Source organism: Eubalaena glacialis, chromosome 1, assembly GCF_028564815.1.
Source record: "Eubalaena glacialis isolate mEubGla1 chromosome 1, mEubGla1.1.hap2.+ XY, whole genome shotgun sequence".
Taxonomy (NCBI): domain Eukaryota; kingdom Metazoa; phylum Chordata; class Mammalia; order Artiodactyla; family Balaenidae; genus Eubalaena; species Eubalaena glacialis.
Genome location: NC_083716.1, coordinates 55,193,330 through 55,214,502, shown reverse-complemented (window position 1 = coordinate 55,214,502; position 21,173 = coordinate 55,193,330).

The following is a 21,173-nucleotide window of genomic DNA, read 5'->3' as shown; positions in this document are numbered from 1 at the left end:
CAATAAAGTTCTACTGTATAGCACAGGGAACTGTATTCAATATCCTGTGATAAACCATAATGGAAAAAATATGAAAAAAATGTCTATAACTGAATCACTTTGCTGTACAGCAGAAATTAACACAACATTGTAAATCAACTATACTTCAATAAAATATTTTTAAAGTCTGTTTTGTCTAATATTAGTTTAGTCATACCATCCCTCTTATGGTTAGTTTGCATGATATACATTTCCCATCTTTTTATTTCTAACCTATGTGTTCCTCTGAATCTAAAGTGTGTATCCTGTACACACCAAACAGTTGTATGCTATTTTTTTTATCCAGCCTGACAATCTCTGCATTTTGGTTGGACCCATTAATCCATTCTCTCTTACTGTTATTGTTGATAAAGTTGGATTTATATCTGTCATTTTATTTTCCTATATCTTTCATGTCTTCTTTGTTCCTCTGTTCCTCTTTTATTTCTTTTTTACATTAATCAAATATTTTCTAATAAACATTTTAACACCTTTAATAATGTTTTATTGTATTTTTATTTTCTTAGTTTACTCTAGGACTTACCATATACACCTTATCAGGACTTGCTTTCTAAAATTTAAAACTTCATTTAAAATTGATAACAACTTAACTTCAGTCACTTACAAAAATGTTATACTCCTTTACAGCCTGCCCCCTCACTTTATTTTATTGTCGCAAATTACATCTTTATATTTTGTATACCCATTAACACAGATTTACATCTTTTTGTGTCTTTGTCTTTAAATACTGTAGAATATAAAAAATGAAGTTACAAACCAAATTGCCCTGACTGCTTTTGCTAAATATGTTGACAGCAGCAGCATTTGTTCAAGAGATGTAGTTGTTACTGTACTTCAAAGAGTGGTCTAGAGGAAAATAAATTGACATTCCATGGAAAAGTAAAGATTAAGTGTTTTGAAATAAGACAGAGTAGAGGCTGTGTATAATTGGAGACATTTACATAACATACCATAGATCATCTAAATATATTTGAGGGAAGAAAATATTCAAGGCAGATATTTGAGGGCTGGATGTGGAAAAAAATAAGACAGCCCTTTGATTTGAAAAATGGAATCATACTTGTTTCCATTTTTATTTTTTAATCTATACAACATAACAGACATCTTTCTCTTTTATACTTCAAACATCTTTTTCAAATCTTACATATAATTTTATTGTATGAGTATGTGGTATTAATCTGTTAAAATATAATTAAGCTAGTGAAACGTTTTGCAAATGTCTGTAATTATTGTTAGTTATTAAACAATACAAATGACCCAATGGCACTATAAAGTTAATGGGTTTTGGTCCACATAAAAATGTGTCTATAAATGACTAAAGCATAGCAACAGCAGGATTCATTCAAGCATTTGACATTAAACAAATCTAAAGATAGTAATTCCATGAAAACTGAAATTAAAAAATTTTCTGACTCATGTTTTTGTTGCACACCCATAGTTATCTACATGTAAATATATGCTGCTCTTTGCTCCATTGTAGAAATAGACAAAATAAACTATTAAAATATTAAGTATGAAATACAAAATGTTATATAAATGTTAAACAGTAAAATATTCACATCAGAAAATAAAATCTAGATGTATAATTTTGTGAATTTCTATTTCAAGAGATAAAGCAAGAAAATGGTTAGCTATACCTCCTCCGCAAATCCAATCAAAATGAGATAGAAAATGTTCATATATGTAAACATACATACATGACTCTTAAGAAATGGAAGAAGTGTGGTTCTTATTACTAGAGAAGCTATTTTACAATTACCTAAAAAACAAAAAGAGGACAGGATAATACTTAAAAACAAACTAGGATAGAGGAGGTCAGATCTCAAAACACAGTCACTGAAAAAGGGTGCAAGTGATGTGGGGGCAGATCTTCTGAGCACTAAAGAGAGCTTCCCAAGCTCTGTGTTTGCCCGTCTGGAAAGCAAGAGTGCCATGACTAAGCAGTTATAGAAATTAATCAAAGGTCTGTAACTGGAATAATGGGGTCAAACTTCTTTTTCCAAGTTCTTCTTCAGTCCTTCAGCCTCCTACAGAGATTAGAATCTGTGGTATCTGAAATTAATCCAAAACCAGAGATTTTCTTTAATGAATAGGGTATCTTTCTGGGGAGGTTGAGAGATTCTAAAGAGGATCTGACACCCACAGGAAGGCACTTCTTATTCCAACATGTGGTAGAATCATCCACTTGCCTGCAACTCATACATATCCTTATATAAAATCAACCAGACAATAAGCACACCCAAAGATACACCATTATGAAAATTTCAACTCTGAAATAAAAAGATGCAAAAGATTTTTTTTTCAGAAAGCATGAACAAGTTGCTAACAAAGGAAAAAGAACCAGATTGGCAATTGATTATTCATCGGCAAAAATTGCTGCAAGATAGTGAGTTAATGACATCACAGTTCTGAGGGAATATTATTTTAGACTACATGTTACACTAAATGTCAGACTATTATTCAGGTATTTTAAAACTACAGAAGTTTTAAGTCATTAAAGGAGATGACTTCTAACAAATTCTTCCTAAAAACCAACACCCCTTACACAGAAACAAAACAAATTGAAGTTAAAATCAAAGAAAAAAAAGTTAGAAAATAGACTCCAAAAAATACAAAGTTGGAACCCAAGAAAAAAGGTGGCATAAGATCCAAGAGGGTAGAAAGGGGTTTCCAGGAGCTGAGTCACGGGAGAATTGGAGAGAATTGGTACAAACTTGCAGTTAGAAGATGAGTAAGTTCTGGAGATCTTATTATCTTTTCTTAAGGCACAGCATAGTGATTACAGTCACAATACTCATATACTTTAAAGTTGCTAAGAGACTTTGTCTTAAATGCTCTCCCTACAAAAGAAGAAATGTTAATTATGTGATGTGATGGAGGTGTTAGTCACAATACTCATATACTTTAAAGTTGCTAAGAGACTTTGTCTTAAATGCTCTCCCTACAAAAGAAGAAATGTTAATTATGTGATGTGATGGAGGTGTTAGCTAATGTTATGGGGGTAATCCTACTGCAATATATAAATGTAGCATATCAACACGTTGGGCATCTTAAACTTACACAGTGTTATATCAACTATATCTCAATAAAAAGAAATGAAATGCAAAAAAAAATGTTTTCAATTGAATAAGAGGTCCAGACTTTTGTATTCAGACATCACCAGTCATTGGATGAGAGCTGTCTATAGAGAGACTTCTTGATCTCGTGTGAGACAGTAACCTTTAGCAGATAATTCTCTGAAAGAGAAGTAGTTGTTGCCATCTGCAGCCAACATTCGTAGCATCTTGAGAAATGAGCGACTCAACACTGAAGTGGGGCTCTGGGCAGGATACCACAGCATCTACTATTATAGATGCATTAAAGGAAAAAAAATCTTAAATGAATGAGTGTATGAGAAGAAATTTTCACAGTCAAGGCAACATTGCATTTAGCTATACATCATGAATAAGACTTTCCCTACTTGATGTGGTCAAGAAATTAGTAATAAAATCCCAATAAATTTGACTCATCTGGCTTGAAGAATTTCAGAACCTTGAAACTCCAGAAAATGTAGACTCTGAGTCTTCCACTATTACTGTGTCACTATTTCCAATTAACAGTTAGTGCTTCCTACCTGTGACTTCAAGACTCTGTAAAGGTTAATGCCTTAAAAGAAAACAAGTGCTGTTCTCAGGATCTACTCAAAGTTCCCCTCCTGGTTACCAAAGACACATGTTTAAACATGTGAGATTTTTCTCAGTAAAAATCACAGAAGGGAAGTTATGGTTCAGCTAAGAGTGGAAAGGACCTACACGTGAAGTTAACTGCAGAGCCAAGCCAACAGATACTAACATGAATGACACCAAGGGTGCTGAATCAAGGGAGAAGGGCATAAAGTTGGATGATGATGAGTTTATTGGCACAAAAACCCTATCCCAGGACACAGGAATAAATGATCTGCCAAGGATTCAGGAAGACTATGTTAATACGCTACTACAATGACTCTTAATAGTTTGGAAACATGTTAACTCATAGTCAATGAGGTAAAAAGCTAGAATTTCCATAGTAGATCATGAAGGCAGGAATAAGAAGGCTCATAAAAATGGCAATGCTAGAATGGATATCCTACATAAGGCCTGAAAACCCAGAATCTATGTTCCATGGGCAAGCTAGGTGGCACCCCATTTACCAAAGTAATAAGGAACGTACTGGTGAGGTGGCACTAGCATCATTGAGAAGCCCAGTGGTAGCCGTCTTCCATACACTGAAGGCTGAAGGTAAGTAAAGCTACAAAATAACAGAGTTCCCTAGCAGTGATGGGGATCCTAGGATCCCAAAACAATAGAGGTCAGGTAGCAGTCATTAATTATCAGAAGCAAAGTAGCCATCATTATTGAAAATGAGTAGCAAGCAGCCAGAGAAGTATGACCCACAGAAAGCTATGTGGTTGGTTCCTAAAAATACAAATGGTGGGCAGCAATGTGGATATTAGTTAATCTATAAAATGATAATTTTTAAAAAAGATTGAAAATGGACAATGGATAATCAGACCTATGGCAATTTACTTGGACAACCATATACCGAAGAAAGGGGACTACCTAAACATTTTGAGGACCACTGCACTGTGACTGTTTTTGACAAATACCGCTTTGGTAGCAACTTTAGCACTGGATGAGTTCTAAATTAGTAGAAATAAGAGCAAGCTTTTTGAGCCAGTCTTCCCAGGAGCCACCAGGCAGGTCAACAAAAATAATTACAATTCTTTGCAAATCAGGTCCACTGATTTGCTAGGACTGTAGGCTATTATTTTTAAGGCTACAGCTGAGCTGGATTGAGCTGGTAAGCAGAATATGGGACTAGGATAAGTTATAATGCCAAAAAACTTACTGTTCTTACTGAAATTCAGCTACTTTTCTAGAATAAGCACTCCACTAATTACTGCGAGCTTCTTGTTCGTTTTGAGTTTGATAAAAGTCGATTCTAACAGTTGATGTCAGTTTTTTCATTGTGTTTCCAAATGGGCAGATTTTGGAGTTACTTTCTCCACCATTTTCACTGATGTCATTCTGATTATATTTTATAAGCTTATTTATGATAGACCCTACAGTAAACACAATACACAAATGGCCATAAGAAAATGCACACTGGATTATTTTCTGAAAAAAATATCTAACTTGTTCTCATTTTTAAATAATCTAGATTTTTAAAAATTAGACAATGAAGTTTAAAAGGGCAAAGAAAGAAAAAGTACTTTATACAGTGTATTTCAGATGTTGTAACTGCAGTGATGGAAAATGTGTTGCATCAGGTTTCCATCAAAGATAACTGCTTTTATAACGTGGATGTCAGTAAAGGAGACCGCAGAACAGACAGTTCCATAGAAGTTTTGTGTTGGGGGTATCATGGTTTTTAAAAATGTTAACTAATTAACTCTTGGCTTAACATTAAATTGTTATTGATTCAGAAATGTAATCTGTCCATTTAAAAATTATGAATTCAAGACCATATTTCAAAGGAGAATGTTCAGAGAATAGAAGCTTATTGAAATAAATAAATAAAGTGTTTAATCCCTATATTTAGCTCTTCCACTCCTCAGGAAGGTGGGTTAGGTTTGGGAAATGCGTCTCTAGAAGAAAGGTTATTTTAGCCAACAGCCAGAATACAACATTGAAGATTTTGAATCACTGTACAAGATAGTCTGCTGGAAATCAAATTTTCATTCCCCCTGTTTCATATATTATATTCTTGTGAATAAAGCAATTTCAGTTTAAACTCAAAGGGATATTTTATTAAAAGGATAAAAGACTGTGCTGGACATTTGCCTGTCTACTCTCATATATATCTTAGTTTTCTACCACTGGGAACGATATTTCCCAAGGTCCCTTGCAAGTGGCTTTCATCTATTGAAAAATTATCTCCAATTTTCTACAATTACCATTTCAGGTAACTTTCAGAATCACATTGTCAATTTCTAACAAAATTCTGTTTGGGGATTTGACTGCTGTTGAACTGAATTTAAAGAGTACCTTTTGGGAAACTTGACGCTTTTACAATATTAAGTCATCCTATTCACACATCCAGTTTTCTTATCATATTTTCCATCTTCTTTTATGTCCTTTAGTAGGGTTTGATAATTTTCTCCACCACTTTCTTACACAGATTTGTTTGATAATTTGCAAGTGTTTTTCCCTTTTCCCCTTCCTTCCCTCCTACCTTTCTTCCTTCCTTCCTCCCTCCCTTACTTCCTTTCTTCATTCCTTCTTTCTCCTCTGCCTTTGTTAATAGGATCTCTTTTTTCTTTCATTTTCTAAATGTATAGATGGCAACTGACTGCTTTATGCTTAATTGTTATTTGGCAGATTGTTGTTTTTTTACGTTAGTTTTAATACTTTATAAGTTATTTACCTATATTATCTAGGAAGATGACAATATCATCTATAGATAATAGTCTTGTCTCTTTCTCATCCCTATATTCACCACTTCCTCATTGTGTTATTTGTATTCAACATTCAAATCATAACTGAATAGTGATACCATGCTGGACATTCTGGTCCCATTTCTGATTTTATAGAGAGGGCATTTAAATTTCAAAGTACAGTATAGTGTTTGCTGAAGCTTCCTTGTGTACATGTTTTTCTCATATAAATATTTTTTTCAATGAAGATAAAGAATTCCACTTTTACTTTCACATTTTAAATGATCTTAAACATGAATTTGTGTTGAATTTTAAAAATGGTTCCACTCTATAAATGATCATATACATTTTTATGTTTAATCCTCACATTTATTGAAACATGTTAATAGACGTTTGGTCGTTGAATAATTCTTATTCTCTTAAATGAATCTTAATTGGTTATGAACTTATATTCTTTTAATATATCTCTGCACTTAATCTGTTTTATTTTTTGTTTTTAAATCTTGGCTCATAGGTGAAACTTGTCTATCATTTTTTATTCTCTTGCATCCTTGCCCAATTTGAGTACCAGGGTTATACGAGCTCTAGAAACTAAGTTGAATTATATCTGTGGCTGGAGAGAAGATAAGAAGATGTGCAGTGACATTCTCACTTGGCTTCTCAGGCTGCAGTACCACAATTAATGGCCCTGTTGGTTGCTCCTGAGCTCTTCCTTCCTCCTATTTACCTTTTCTTAATATGAAGCAGCTTTGGTTTTGCTCCCATATTTTGCAAGTGTCCACTGCATGAACATTTTGGTGCAATTTCTACCATCAATTTGATTCATTTACTACTTTGTTTTTCAGGACACCGGTACTTCATGTTCTCCCATTTTTTGTTTTAAAACAGTTTTACAATCATTCATTAAACAATATGTTTTCTATCATTTAAGAGTCACTTTTAAATGAATTCTCATCACATTTAACATAAAACAGAATCCTCAGAGTGGCTTTCAGGGCCCTACGTAATCTGGTTCTGTCTAGATGTGCAGTCTCATCTCCAATCTTTCTCCGCCATACTCATTCAGCTGCAGCTGTACTGTCTTCCTTTCTATTTCTCAACATGTTCAACATGGTCCATTTCAGAGCATTTGCCTTTGTAAATGCCCCTATCTGTAATGTTCTTTACCTAATCTTTGTGGGGGTTTTTTTTTCGGTCTTGTTTAAAAAGTCAGCTCTTCAGAGAGAACTATCCCCAAATTGTTATCTAAAATAGCACCCTTTATCACTCTACTTTCCTATGATTTTATCTTTCTTCATTACACTTGTCATCAGCTGACGTTCTGAAATATATTCATTTGCTTGTTTTCTGCCTACTTAATTAAAAGGTAAGGATGAAGGCAGGGAATTTGTTCATTCACTGGTGTTTTTTCTATTCATCTCACTTTGTCACATCAATGAACTTAACTACATTACAAAACTATCAAAGAGTTCAAAAGAAATTATCTGAATTCAGGAAAGATATGGCTAAACAACAGAAGAAGATAAAGGAAATACAATGACATAATATATAGCACATATACTATAGCAGGGACTAAATAATTTTGTTAAATAAATAAATAAAGGGAGGGAAAGCTTCAGTTTGTGCCTAGGATACATCTTATAGCAGAATGTAAAAAATCCTAGCTTATAAAAGTTGCTCTGCAACTCATTCCTTGGACTCAATCAATGATAAATTCTTGCCAAATATGTGCCATCCACACTTCAATGGCATTTTGCCTTTAACTCACTGTCATTACTACTGCTCTAATTTAGATCTTCCTCATCTCTAGCCAGTGTGGACTAATAGCAACCGGTCTTGCTGCTTCCGGTCTTTTTGTATCCAAGACAAAGTCACCTGTAGCCAGATCTATATGCTGTTCTGTTTACCTCAGAATTGGAACAGAATATGGAACCATTCTAGGTTCCCACTCTATTTACTTTTACTAAACTCTATTTGATTCTATTTAATGAATAATGCAACTCCTTAGTTAACGTGATGATGATTTCCTTACTTATTACAATATTAGTGAAAACATTTGTCTAATGTAGTTTCTCAAACTTGAACGTGCATCCAAATCCCTGGGAGGGCTTGATCAACCACAGACTGCTGGGCCCTATTGCCCGAGTGTCTGTTTCAGTATGTCTGGAACTCTGTTCTGTATTCCCCAAATGCTACAAATAAAGTTAGACATTGTACTTTATAACTTCTAAAGTAAAAGAATTCTTGGCTAGGTTAGATAAAAATTAGCCATAGTCACTTAATTGTGTATTTGATAGCTTTTCTTCTCTCTGTTCCCAACTTCTATGCATCTGGCAGAAACTTTTATTTCCTGTCATTTTGAAATCTAATGACATTTCTAATATTGATATAGGTTTTTCTTTTTATGAATATTGGTCATTTCAGATCATACTGGTTGGCAGGGAGGAGAGGTTTTATGGTTAGATACTGATTTTTTTTTAACAAAGGTTTATAGCATTTCCATCTTGGTATAGTTTTTCACCTTGCCTATTTATTAAGTGACTGTTTTCAGTTAGAAACAGTATCATTCAAAAGTTAGATATAATAGTTTACAAAGACTATAGTGTGTAATGCCGCCATGTTCAGTAAGTACAACCAGTCTGAATCAAAATACTGCATGTATAGAGTCCAAGGTTAATTATCACCAGCTCTTTTCATTTACCTTTTAAAGAGAGAAATCTCTCTTATTGGTGAATATATAATATCTTTAAATATACTCTCTGTTATTTTACTTAGTTTTTAAAGTAATGTGGTGGCAAGATGGGCACTGGTAAGTAGTGCAAGGTTTAATTGCAAAATGTGTAAAAATGCTGAAGCAAAATGGCATCTGGTTATATGACTCTCAGTACTAAGTGACTTGATACCATCAGTTGGTATTGTTTATTCAGTACAATTTGAAGAAGATTTTAAAGCTTACTTTGGCTTATAAATTTGGGATTTTTATAAATCTGATTACTGTAACTAGCTATCAAATGTCATTCTCTACTGCAATGACAGTATTTCTAGACTGAATTAATTTAGAAGGATATTGAACAAAATTGATTTTTGATGAATTGCTTATGAAATAACTTGTAAAAATTCCATAAAAGAGATTACTGACCTCTTTCAAGCTGGGAATATTTCTCAGTGTTCAGTTCATAACATTCATAAAGGTAAGAAAACAATAAAGTTAAAGCCACTGAATGACAAGATACTGCATAAAATGCTGAATGTTTTTTAAAATCTTAAATATAAAGTGTTTTAAATATTTGAGCAAATTACTCTTTGGCTCTTCCTTTTGATAAGTAAATTATTGTTTTTACCTTTGTATTAACTAATAGATAATGAGATGATGCAATCAGCAAACCTATCTTCAAATATTAAAAATTGGTTCTCACAAAGGCAATAAAAGCAAAAATAAACAAGTGGGACTACACAGAGCTAAAAAGCTCATGCACAGCAAAGGAAACCATCAGCAAAATGAAAACGCAGCCTACTGAACGGGAGAAAATATTTGCAAATCATATATCTGATGAAGGGTTAGTATCCAAAGTATACAAATAACTCATACAACTCAACAGCACAAAAAAACCGCAAAAAACAAAAAAACAAAACAAACAAAAAACCCATACAATCCAATTGAAAAATAGGCAGAGGAACTGAATAGACTTTTTTCCAAAGAAGATATACAGACACATGAAAAGATGCTCAACATCACTAATCATCAGGGAAATACAAATCAAAACCACAATAAGACATTAACGTACACTTGTCAAAATGGCTCTTATCAAAAAGACAAGAAATAACAAGTGCTGATGAAGATGCAGAGAAATGGGAACTCTTGTGCACTGCTGATGGGAATGTAAATTGGTGCAGCCAATATAGAAAGCAGTATGGAATTACCTCAAAAAAACTAACAGTAGAACTACCTCGTGATCCAGCAATTCCACTTCTGCATATTTATCTGAAAAAAATGAAAACACTAACTTGAAAAGATATATGCACCCCCATGTTCACAGCAGCATTATTTACAATGGCCAAGACATGGAAGGAACCTAAGTGTTCATTGATGGATGAATGAATAAAGAAGATGTATAGATATAGCTACAGATATAGATATAGGTATATACATCGCTATATCTATATCGATGTACATACCTATATCTACATATACACATATACACACACAAACAGTGGAATATTATTCAGCTATAAAAAAGAAGGAAATCTTGCTGCTTGTGACAACATGAATGGACATTGAGGGCATTATGCTAAGTGAAGTAAGTCAGACAGAGAAAGACAAATACTGTATTATGTCACTTACATGTGGAATCCAAAAAAAAAAAAAAAAACCCCAAACATATAGGTATGGAAAACAGATAGGTGGTTGCCAGAGTCAGAGGTGTGGTGGGGGCGTGGGGGCGGGGGGGGAGCAGATGGACGAAGGGCATCAAGAGGCATAAACTTCCAGTAATAAAATAAATAAGTCATGGGACTGTAATGTACAGCACTGTGATTACAGTTAATAATACTGTATTGTATATTTTGAATTTGCTAAAAGAATACATCTGAAAAGTTCTCACACAACAACAAAAAAAACTGTAACCATGAACAGTGAAGGATGTTAACTTGGCTTATTGTGGTGACTATTTAAAAACATGTATGAATATGAAATAATTATGTTTTACTCATGAAACTAATATAATGTTATATGTCAATTATACCTCAATAATTAAAAAAAATTTTTTAAAGAAATGAAATCTCCTGGTCAAATGTTTGTTCATTATAATTTTATCAAGTATTCCCAAATTATTTCAAACAATGATTTTAGCAGTTTTTCCTCCTGACAAAAATACATGAGGTTATGCATTATCCCATATTCTCATAAGCAATTCTTTTTTATCCATTCAAATATATGTTTAGGGAGCAGTTTCCATAGTCTAGACATTATGTTAAGCCCTGAAAATTAAGTAGTAGAGACATATATTAATTACGGTATACAAATATAAAGTTACAATTTCAATAATAGTGCAATGTGAATATTCAAGATTCTACTGAGGTACAAATTAGGAGGAATAGACCCAGTCAGGGAGAATAGTTCAAGTGTCCCTGAAATGGTATATTGTGTATATTTTTTAATTGCTAATCAGTTGAACAAAATACTATTTCACTTTACTCTTAATTCTCATTTTCTTGGCTAGCAATAAGGTTAACATCTTTTTATAAATTTATAAGCCACTTCTATTTCCCAGTGTGAATTGTCTGTTAATATATTTGACCCATTATTCTAATGATCTGTATATTTTTTTAATATTTATTTATTTACTTACTTACTTATTTATTTAGGCTGCACCAGGTCTTAGTTGCGGCATGTGGACTTCTCAGTTGCAGCATGAGGACTCTTAGTTGCGGCGTGCATGTGGGATCTAGTTCCCCAACCAGGGATCGAACCTGGGCCCCTGCACTGGGAGCGTGAAGTCTTACCCACTGGACCACCAGGGAAGTCACTATAATATTTTAATATATTTTTTCTTTTTTGTTATTAGAAGATATACTGTATATTAATTTTTTTTAAGTTGCAAGCTTTATCCTTGTTAGCTTTGGATTGTTTAACTTTATGGTAATTGTTAAAAAGGTTAAGATTTTATAAAGTAAAATATATACTTCTAAGTCACCTTACAGATTAAAAATATTTGATTTATCTTCTAACATATTTTATTCTTATGTTTTATTTTTTGTGGTTAAAAGAGAACTAAATATATTTTTGCTTAATATATACAATTGATCCAAATTTGATTGGATAATTTATGATTTTACCACAGAATTCAATTTTTGCCTTTTTTAAAATAGAAAGTTAAACTCCTAGCATATTTTGGAGGATCTGCACTCCAGTCATATTCCCCACAGGAAAAAAATATCTTCAGCCATTTCTCTTTGGAATTTCTAAGAGTGAATTCTGTAGAAAGCAGAATTTCTAGCAATGACCGTAAGATTCCACGGCCCCTAATCGCTGGAACCTGTAAATTTCCTGGAAACTCACTTCCTGTGATTGTGTTATGTGATTTTCCACAGTTGACCTTAAAAGAAAAAGGTCCTAATTCAATCACACAAACCCTTTAAAATCAGAGAATGCTCTCTGACTAGTAGCAGAAGTGGAAGGCACAAAGGGAAGAAAGAAAAGAAGTTAGAGAAATTCTTAAAGCAAGGACTTCAAGCGCCATTGCTGGTCTGAAGATGGGGATGGCCTGTGAGACGGAATACAAGTGGCCTCCAGAAGCAGAAAGCATCCCCTGACCAACAGCCAGCAGGGAAATTGGGCTGCAGTTCTATGATGACATGGAGGTGAATTCTGCCTGAATGAGCTTGTAAGTGGATTCTTCCACAGAGCTTTCAGCACTGTGAAATGCTGAGCACAGAACCCAGATGGGCCAGTCAGACTTCTGACCCACGGAACAATAGAGAATAAGTAGGTGCTGTATAATACTACTAATTTGTGGTAAATTGTTACACGGATATAAACAACTAATATAAAGTTTCTATTTCTAAATGATGTATTTTTATTAGTATCCACTCACTTATCTATTTTAGCTATTTCTGGTTAACTTTCTACTGTTATGATAAGGTTTAATATATCTAGACCACTCTCACCATATTGTTTTCCATTCTCCCATGTTAGTTAAATATTAATATCCTTATCTCTACTGGTCAACCTTTCAACTAATAACAGCGTGTAGAAACACCCATTCTTTGTACCATCAACCACAGGGAGAAGGTTATTCAAAGAGGTTAAGACCTATTCTTTTTTTCCAGTTTTCTTTCCTTCCTCATTTCTCTCCTCTTCTATGTGGAAATTAACTTTTTATTTTGTAGCCATAATTAAGTCTTCCGCTTTTGTTTTGTAGATTCTAAAATTTGAAAGTCAATAAAGATATTGTTAATTCCTCTGTAAAATCTATTTATTGCAGAGCCAAGAAGTGTACTGTAGTATAATTCTTTTTTTGAAGATCCATGCCATGATTTCTGGGTACCATAAGGAGAATATTCTGAATTCAAATATGAACTTACACCCTTCTTTTACCATCCACCAGGTACCTCAATGTATATTTTATTCATACCTCAAATTTCTCCCAAGGTCTATTCTGTATGTTCCATTCATTCCCCTTACTTATGAAAAACATACTCCTTTCCACTCTTTGTTTGCCTGGATTAATCTGAAAAGCCTATTCTCTAAGTATAACTATTTCTGGTTACAGATCATCCCTTAGCTACAGAAACAAATGCACTCTTTCCTGGATATAATATTTTCATTTTTTGTTAAGTTCTTTTTTTTTTTATTGGTATATATGTTAAAGAATCTTAGATAAACATTCTGATGCTTTACATATTGAAAATGTCTTTATTTTGCCTAAGGATCAAACTGCAGGTTGGCTGGATAATGAATATTTTATTTTGAAAATTATTTTCTCAAATATCATTTTCTGTCCATTTGATGAAGTAGAAAATTTGAAAAGCCTTTTAGTCACAAAGTAATTAAAGTTGCATAAAATATAAAGTTGTATTACCGGACTGGAAGGGAATATCAAAGCAAATGAAGTCAGTGATCTGGCTTAATTACAAGAGAAATTTCTCCAATGCCAAATCCAGTGCTAATTGTGAGATTCAGGGTATTTCTGGATGTTGTAAGAGGCTGGGATGAGTGCTAGTTTATTGGTGCTCCCTGGTTCCAGGTATAAGCAAACTAAAATCCTCTCAGAATGATAATTCTCCCATTAAGGCCCGAGTTACTGCTACATATTAAGATTACCAAACTTGAATTCACAATAAAAGACGGCAAAACATACAAGTAAAGAATCCACCATTATTGACAGCCAGTTGAAAAAAAAAAAGATTTAGACCTCTTTAAGAAAATCAGATATTTCGGTTATCAGATAGAGATAATATAACTATATATCAGATGTTTAATATGTAAAAGATGGAATCACAAAATAGATCAAAGAATTATAGACTACCAAAAAATAACCAAGCTAACTTAAAGGAAAATAATTTTAGAAATAAAAACAAATTATTGAAATTTAAAAACCAACTAATAGATTTCAGCTTCTAGTAAGGATATTAAAAGGTGCAAAGGACATTCATTCATGTGAAAGCAATGAGAAAATTAGAGGAAATAAAATATTGTTTATTTTTGTATTCCATTTTATCTCTTCTTATGAATTTTTTTGACAAAAATAAATGTACCTTTCTCCAAAATAACAAAATCCTGTGGGAAGTAGCCAGAGTTAGTTGGGTATGCGCTCCACATTCATCAACAGGGAACTCTGCCTATATTAAAGCTGGCAGAGCAATAATAACATGTGACTTCTGTCTCATGTCCCAAGATGGCAACCTTGTGGCCACATTCCAGTAGCAAAGAGGAGGAAAGAATAAAGGACTCTTCCCAGATCCTTCTACCCCACTGGCATAACTAATGGCAAGAAATGCTGAGAAATATAGTTTTTATTTCACAAAGGCATTGAGGCAATTCAACAGTACAAAGAAAATCTTTCTCACAAATGAAGCTTAAACAATGTGATAAATAAACTTTGATCCGTTCCTTGAAGCATAAACAAAAATTAATTTGTGATGGGCCATAGCCTTAAATATAAAATCTAAATTATAAATGTTCTGAAAGACAACATAGGGGTATTTCTTCAAGACCTTTGCTTGTCAAAGGTTTCATAGATGACACAAAAATCACTAAGCATAAAATAAAACAAAAAGGTATATTGGAGTTCATTCAAATTAAAAAGCCCTGCTTATCAAAATATACTGTTATGAAAATGAAGCAAGACGTAGATGGGGAGAAAATATCTGCAACATATGTAAGCATGGGCAAAAGAATAAATAAAATCAAAACAAGCAAACAAAAAAAGGACTGAATTGTTGAGCTCATAAATAGATCTACACTTAAGTGGAAATCGGTATAAAATAATTTAGATTTATGGATCACTCAACACTCTTGGAAAATTTAATGAATTATTCATGAATATATTGTATTCCTATAGAAGAAAAGTTAGACATTTGCTCCTCTATTCCTCCTGAAATAAAAGTTGATTTTTTCCTTTATTCCATTCTTTTTATTGCTATTGAATTAAACTACTATCTCAGGTTAGAGAGAAGGTTAACGCATATACCCCACCTAAAATTTAAACTAAATGTCTTAGTTTACGATTTTTGTGGATTCATAAAATTCTATTAAATTGATGTGCTAATTTTTATCTAAACTGTTTTTATAAACATTTCGTTATTGGTCAGGCTTCTTCTGTTATAAGCAATGCTTACATGAACATCCTTGAAGAGTGTTTATGCTATGGCCAATAGACGTGCAGAAAAAATTCCTACAAAGAAAATGGCAAAATCAAATGGATTTGCCTTTAAATATCGGACAGAATTACCCTCTTTTCCAACAATATTACCAAGAATTTGTATTATCAATTTATGATGTCGGTCAATCTATGACTTAATAATTAGATTCTCACTGAAATTTTTTTGAATTAAAAAATTATGATCTATTCATATTTTTTTTATTTTGTGAAATACAGTTACATGAGTTGTGCTGGGTATTTTCTCTCTGTCCCTCCAAATTAACCTTCTACCCTTTTTCTCCATGTTCTATGTCCTGGGTACCTGACAGTTGGGTTTGACCCACAGGAGGCAATGGCAGGAGATTACAAGATAAATGGTCCAGGTGTTTATTCCCCCAGTTGCCACCCTGATAGGATGACTGGGGCTGGCTGAATCCCTCAATCAAAGACTAAAGCTACTGTCAGAGTATGTTCTCTGTCTGGCTCCTCTCTATGGATTATAGTTATTGTATCCTCCTCTTACCCATACAACCCTGGAGGTGGTAACAAATTCGAGCTACTGCTAGCTGTGCAGTTTTTGGTTCCCATAATGCTGCCTCACCTTTGTAAATAATCTCTTTCAATAAATTATAGAATGTGAAGATTTCTTTTCTTTCCTACCAAGTTGCCCATAAATTTGAAGAACACACAGTTGGTCTCTTTGTTGGGAGGAGTTATTAATTAAATTGTGTCCATAAAAAGATACATTGAAATCCTAATCCTTCATATCTGTGAATGTCACCCTATTAAGAAATAATGTCTTTGCAGACATAATTAAATTAAGAGAAAGTCATTAGAGTGGTTCCGAATCCAATATGACTGTGACTGGTGTCCTTATAAGAAGAGGAAACTGCCATCTGAAGACAGAGACACAGAGGGTAAAGGCTGTGTGATGACAGAGGCAGAGACTGAAGTGATGCAGCTACAAGTCAAGGAATGCCAAGGATTAACTGCTACCACCAGAAGCTGGAAAAGGCAAGGAAGTATCCTACCCAGAATTTCAGAGGCAGCATGGCCCTGCTGACACCTTGGCCAAATTAGAAAATTTAGCCGAATTTCACACATAATCATAAAGAACATAGATCTCTACGGTCAAAAGACTAATCGCCACTCTACCCCTGTGGCTTGTTGGGATATTTGCAACTCTGTATTTCTTATAGTTAAGCACAACTCTTGACTTTAACACTCTGGTATCTCATTACTTTCATCAATATCAGGGAAAGAGATTCTGCTGTACCATGCTACATAGTAATCTTCAGCTTAAAGAGAACAAATACCACAGACAGCATGAAGATATTCTGCCTTAGAAAATCTCACCAAGATTATGAACCAAGATGGTGGAGTAGAAGGACGTGCTCTCACTCCCTCTTGCGAGAACACCAGAATCACAACTAGCTGTTGGACAATCATCGACAGGAAGACACTGGAACTCACCAAAAAAGACACCCCACATCCAAAGACAAAGGACAAGCCACAATGAGACGGTAGAAGGGGCACAATCACAGTAAAAGCAAATCCCATAACTGCTGGGTGGGTGACTCACAGACTGGCAAACACTTATACCACAGAAGTCCACCCACTGGAGTGAAGGTCCTGAGCCCCATGTCAGTTTCCCAACCTGGGGGGCCGGCAACGGGAGGAGGAATCTCTAGAGAATCAGACTTTGAAGGCCAGTGGGATTTGATTGCAGGACTTCGACAAGACTAGGGGAAACAAAGACTCCACTCTTGGAGGGCACACACAAAGTAGTGTGCGCACCAGGACCCAGGGGAAGGAGTAGTGACCCCAGGGGAGACTGAACCAAACCTGCCTGCTAGTGTTGGAGGGTCTCCTGCAGAGGCGGGTGGTGGCTGTGGCTCACCATGGGGACAAGGACACTAGCAGCAGAAGTTCTGGGAAGTACTCCTTGGCGTGAGCCCTCCCAGAGTCCGCCACTAGCCCCACCAAAGAGCCCAGGTAGGCTCCAATGTTGGGTTGCCTCAGGACAAACAATCAACAGGGAGGGAACCAGGCCGCACGCATCAGCAGTCAAGCAGATTAAAGTTTTACTGAGCTCTGCCCACTAGAGCAACAGTCAGCGCTATGTACCACCAGTCCCTCCCATAAGGAAACTTGCACAAGCCTCTTAGATAGCCTCATCCACCAGAGGGCAGACAGCAGAAGCAAGAAGAACTACAATCCTGCAGCCTGTGGAACAAAAACCACATTCACAGAAAGACAGACAAGATGAAAAGGCAGAGGGCTATGTACCAGATGAAGAAACAAGATAAAACCCCAGAAAAACAACTAAATGAAGTGGAGATAGGCAACCTTCCAGAAAAAGAATTCAGAATAATGATAGTGAAGATGATCCAGGACCTCGGAAAAGAATGGAGGCAAAGATCGAGAAAATGCAAGAAATGTTTAACAAAGACCTAGAAGAATTAAAGAACAAACAAAGAGAGATGAACAATACAATAACTGAAATGAAAACTACACTAGAAGGAATCAATAGCAGAATAACTGAGGCAGAATGGATAAGTGACCTGGAAGACAGAATGGTGGAATTCTCTGCTGCGGAACAGAATACAGAAAAAAGAATGAAAAGAAATGAAGGCAGCCTAAGAGACCTCTGGGACAACATTAAACGCAACAACATTCACATTATAGGGGTCCCAGAAGGAGAAGAGAGAGAGAGAGAAAGGACCCGAGAAAATATTTGAAGAGATTATAGTTGAAAACTTCCCTAAAATGGGAAAGGAAATGGCCACCCAAGTCCAGGAAGTGTAGAGAGTCCAATACAGTATAAACCCAAAGAGAAACACGCCGAGACACATAGTAATCAAACTGGCAAAAAATAAAGACAACGAAAAATTATTGAAAGCAGCAAGGGAAAAACGACAAATAACATACAAGGGAACTCCCATAAGGTTAACAGCTGATTTCTCAGTAGAAACTCTATAAGCCAGAAGGGAGTGGCATGATATACTTAAAGTGATGAAAGGGAAGAACCTACAACCAAGATTACTCTACCCGGCAAGGATCTTATTCAGATTCGATGGAGAAATCAAAAGCTTTACAGACAAGCAAAAGCTAAGAGAATTCAGCACCACCAAACCAGCTCTACAACAAATGCTAAAGGAACTTCTCTAAGTGGGAAACACAAGGGAAGAAAAGGACCTACAAAAACAAACACAAAACAATTAAGAAAATGGTCACAGGAACATACATATTGATAATTACCTTAAACGTGAATGAATTAAATGCTCCAACCAAAAGACACAGACTTGCTGAATGGATACAAAAACAAGACCCATCTACATGCTGTCTACAAGAGACCTGCTTCAGACCTAGGGACACATATAGACTGAAAGAGAGGGGATGGAAAAAGATATTCCATGCAAATGGAAATCAAAAGAAAGCTGGAGTAGCAATACTCATATCAGATAAAATAGACTTTAAAATAAAGAATTTTACAAGAGACAAGGAAGGACACTACATAATGATCAAGGGATCAATCCAAGAAGAACACAGAACAATTATAAATATATATGCACCCAACATAGGAGCACCTCAATACATAAGGCAACTGCTAACAGCTATAAAAGAGGAAATTAACAGTAACACAATAATAGTAGGGGACTTTAACACCTCACTTACACCAATGGACAGATCATCCAAAATGAAAATAAATAAGGAAATAGAAGCTTTAAAAGACACAATAGACCAGACAGATTTAATTGATATTTACAGGACATTCCATCCAAAAACAGCAGATTACACTTTCTTCTCAAGTGCGCACGGAACATTCTCCAGGATACATCACATCTTGGGTCACAAATCAAGCCACAGTAAATTTAAGAAAATTGAAATCATATCAAGCATCTTTTCTGACCACAATGCTATGAGATTAGAAATGAATTACAGGGAAAAAAAGGTAAAAAACACAAACACATGGAGGCTAAACAATACGTTACTAAATAACCAAGAGATCACTGAAGAAATCAAAGAGGAAATTAAAACATACCTAGAGACAAATGACAATGAAAACATGATGATCCAAAACCTATGGGATGCAGCAAAAGCAGTTCTAAGATGGAAGTTTATAGCTATACAAGCCTACCTCAAGAAACCAGAAAAATCTCAAATAAACAATCTAACCTTACACCTAAAGGAATTAGAGAAAGAAGAGCAAAGCCCAAAGTTAGCAGAAGGAAAGAAATCATAAAGATCAGAGCAGAAATAAATAGAAACAAAGAAAACAATAGCAAAGATCAATAAAACTAAAAGCTGGTTCTTTTAAAAAGATAAACAAAATTGATAAACCATTAGCCAGACTCATCAAGAAAAAGAGGGAGAGGACTCAAATAAATAAAATTAGAAATGAAAAAGGTGAAGTTACAACAGACACCGCAGAAACACAAAGCATCCTAAGAGACTACGACAAGCAACTCTATGTCAATAAAATGGACAACCTGGAAGAAATGGACAAATTCTTAGAAAGGTATAACCTTCCAAGACTGAAGCAGGAAGAAATAGAAAATATGAACAGACCAATCACAAGTAATGGAATTGAAACTGTGATTAAAAATCTTCCAACAAACAAAAGTCCAGGACCAGATGGCTTCACAGGTGAATTCTATCAAACATTTAGAGAAGAGCTAACACCCATCCTTCTCAACCTCTTCCAAAATATTGCGGATGAAGGAACACTCCCCAACTCATTCTATGAGGCCACCATCATCCTGAAACCAAAACCAGACAAAGATACTACAAAAAAAGAAAATTACAGTCAGTTGATCAAGTAGACCCAAAGCAGATTCAGCTCCTAAGGCTGCTAGTTTGTTCTGCCATACATCCATAGATCTGACCAGCAGGGAGACAACAAGATACTGTTTATTACCTATGGCACAGCACATAGCATGAGCTTCATATGTGCGTTGGTTCCCCTTGATCCTTCTCAATTCTCATGGGGATGATGCACAATCAAGCACAGATGCACACTGTGGATCTATGTCACAGCTGAAGTACCAGTGCTTAGAAAACTCCTAATCTCCTAAGGACACTTCTAGCAAACTTGCTCAATCTTTGTTCCCAAGAGAAGACATTACCTTTATTATCCTGATCAGGAAACAAATATGCCCTCTGATCCAGAGGGAGACACTATCTCTAGCTTCCAAGTATGTCTGCGTATAAACATACTCGAGAAGACAATCCTAAATATACAGCAACATTATGGAGAATTGTTTCCCAATAGACAATATCACCTAGTCTGTAGATGTAAATAGGATTATTCCCCCCAGCCATTGCAGTGCTTATTTCATGAGAAAATGTACAAGGTGGCCATGGTGGCAAAGGTG